This window comes from Scyliorhinus torazame, chromosome 23, assembly GCF_047496885.1.
Source record: "Scyliorhinus torazame isolate Kashiwa2021f chromosome 23, sScyTor2.1, whole genome shotgun sequence".
Lineage (NCBI taxonomy): Eukaryota > Metazoa > Chordata > Chondrichthyes > Carcharhiniformes > Scyliorhinidae > Scyliorhinus > Scyliorhinus torazame.
The window spans coordinates 10862250-10865727 of record NC_092729.1 but is presented as its reverse complement, the minus strand read 5'-3'; positions in this window follow the sequence as shown (position 1 = coordinate 10865727).

Below are 3478 nucleotides of genomic sequence, written 5' to 3'. Positions count from 1 at the left end.
ACAGGACCATCCACAGCCTGGTGTCAGGCTCCAGGTCGTGCTGAAGGAGGCGACACCGTTCTGTAACCAGCAACTTGTTATATCAGATTTCACAGGACCATCCACAGCCTGGTGTCAGGCTCCAGGCCGTGCTGAAGGAGATGACACCGTTCTGTAACCAGCTCCTTGTTATATCAGATTTGACAGGACCATCCACAGCCTGGTGTCAGGCTCCAGGCCGTGCTGAAGGAGATGACACCGTTCTGTAAACAGCTCCTTGTTATATCAGATTTGACAGGACCATCCACAGCCTGGTGTCAGGCTCCAGGCCGTGCTGAAGGAGGCGACACCGTTCTGCAACCAGCTCCTTGTTGTATCAGATTTGACAGGACCATCCACAGCCTTGTCTCAGGCTCCAGGCCGTGCTGAAGGAGGCGACACCGTTCTGTAACCAGCTCCTTGTTATATCAGATTTTACAGGACCATCCACAGCCTGGTGTCAGGCTCCAGGCCGTGCTGAAGGAGGCGACACCGTTCTGTAAAAAGCTCCTTGTTATATCAGATATGACAGAACCATCCACAGCCTGGTGTCAGGCTCCAGGCCGTTCTAAAGGAGGTGACACCGTTCTGTAGCCAGCACCTTGTTATGTCAGTTTGACAGGACCATCCACAGCCTGGTGTCAGGCTCCAGGCCGTGCTGAAGGAGGTGACACCGTTCTGTAACAAGCACCTTGTTATATCATATTTGACAGGACCATCCACAGCCTGGTGTCAGGCTCCATGCCGTGCTGAAGGAGGCTACACCGTTCTGTAACCAGCTCCGTGTTACATAAGATTTGACAGGACCATCCATAGCCTGGTGTCAGGCTCCAGGCCGTGCTGAAGGAGGCGACATCGTTCTGTAACCAGCACCTTGTTATATCAGATTTGACAGGACCATCCACAGCCTGGTGTCAGGCTCCAGGCCGTGCTGAAGGAGGCGACACCGTTCTGTAACCAGCTCCTTGTAGTATCAGATTTGACAGGACCATCCACAGCCTGGTGTCAGGCTCGAGGCCGTGCTGAAGGAGGCGACACCGTTCTGTAACCAGCTCCTAGTTATATCAGATTTGACAGGACCATCCACAGCCTGGTGTCAGGCTCCAGGCCGTGCTGAAGGAGGCGACACCGTTCTGTAACCATCTCCTTGTTGTATCAGATTTGACAGGACCATCCACAGCCTGGTGTCAGGCTCCAGGCCGTGCTGAAGGAGGTGACACCGTTCTGTAAACAGCTCCTTGTTATATCAGATTTGACAGGACCATCCACAGCCTGGTGTCAGGCTCCAGGTCGTGCTGAAGGAGGCGACACCGTTCTGTAACCAGCACCTTGTTATATCAGATTTCACAGGACCATCCACAGCCTGGTGTCAGGCTCTAGGCCGTGCTGAAGGAGGCGACACCGTTCTGTAACCAGCTCCTAGTTATATCAGATTCGACAGGAGCATCTACAGCCTGGTGTCAGGCTCCAGGCCGTGCTGAAGGAGGCGACACCGTTCTGTAACCAGCTCCTTGTTGTATCAGATTTGACAGGACCGTCCACAGCCTGGTGTTAGGCTCCAGGCCGTGCTGAAGGAGGTGACAGCGTTCTGTAACCAGCTCCGTGTTTTCTCAGATTTGATAGGACCATCCACAGCCTGGTGTCAGGCTCCAGGCCGTGCTGAAGGAGGTGACACCGTTCTGTAACCAGCTCCTAGTTATATCAGATTTGACAGGACCATCCACAGCCTGGTGTCAGGCTCCAGGCCGTGCTGAAGGAGGCGACACCGTTCTGTAACCATCTCCTTGTTGTATCAGATTTGACAGGACCATCCACAGCCTTGTCTCAGGCTCCAGGCCGTGCTGAAGGAGGCGACACCGTTCTGTAACCAGCTCCTTGTAGTATCAGATTTGACAGGACCATCCACAGCCTGGTGTCAGGCTCGAGGCCGTGCTGAAGGAGGCGACACCGTTCTGTAACCAGCTCCTAGTTATATCAGATTTGACAGGACCATCCACAGCCTGGTGTCAGGCTCCAGGCCGTGCTGAAGGAGGCGACACCGTTCTGTAACCATCTCCTTGTTGTATCAGATTTGACAGGACCATCCACAGCCTTGTCTCAGGCTCCAGGCCGTGCTGAAGGAGGCGACACCGTTCTGTAACCAGCTCCTTGTTATATCAGATTTTACAGGACCATCCACAGCCTGGTGTCAGGCTCCAGGCCGTGCTGAAGGAGGCGACACCGTTCTGTAAAAAGCTCCTTGTTATATCAGACATGACAGGACCATCCACAGCCTGGTGTCAGGCTCCAGGCCGTGCTGAAGGAGGCGACATCGTTCTGTAACCAACACCTTGTTATATCAGATTTGACAGGACCATCCACAGCCTGGTGTCAGGCTCCAGGCCGTGCTGAAGGAGGCGACACCGTTCTGTAACCAGCTCCTTGTAGTATCAGATTTGACAGGACCATCCACAGCCTGGTGTCAGGCTCGAGGCCGTGCTGAAGGAGGCGACACCGTTCTGTAACCAGCTCCTAGTTATATCAGATTTGACAGGACCATCCACAGCCTGGTGTCAGGCTCCAGGCCGTGCTGAAGGAGGCGACACCGTTCTGTAACCAGCTCCTTGTTGTATCAGATTTGACAGGACCATCCACAGCCTGGTGTCAGGCTCCAGGCCGTGCTGAAGGAGATGACAGCGTTCTGTAACCAGCTCCGTGTTTTCTCAGATTTGATAGGACCATCCACAGCCTGGTGTCAGGCTCCAGGCCGTGCTGAAGGAGGTGACACCGTTCTGTAACCAGCTCCTTGTTATATCAGATTTGACAGGACCATCCACAGCCTGGTGTCAGGCTCCAGGTCGTGCTGAAGGAGGCGACACCGTTCTGTAACCAGCACCTTGTTATATCAGATTTCACAGGACCATCCACAGCCTGGTGTCAGGCTCCAGGCCGTGCTGAAGGAGATGACACCGTTCTGTAACCAGCTCCTTGTTATATCAGATTTGACAGGACCATCCACAGCCTGGTGTCAGGCTCCAGGCCGTGCTGAAGGAGATGACACCGTTCTGTAAACAGCTCCTTGTTATATCAGATTTGACAGGACCATCCACAGCCTGGTGTCAGGCTCCAGGCCGTGCTGAAGGAGGCGACACCGTTCTGCAACCAGCTCCTTGTTGTATCAGATTTGACAGGACCATCCACAGCCTTGTCTCAGGCTCCAGGCCGTGCTGAAGGAGGCGACACCGTTCTGTAACCAGCTCCTTGTTATATCAGATTTTACAGGACCATCCACAGCCTGGTGTCAGGCTCAAGGCCGTGCTGAAGGAGGCGACACCGTTCTGTAAAAAGCTCCTTGTTATATCAGATATGACAGGACCATCCACAGCCTGGTGTCAGGCTCCAGGCCGTGCTAAAGGAGGTGACACCGTTCTGTAGCCAGCACCTTGTTATGTCAGTTTGACAGGACCATCCACAGCCTGGT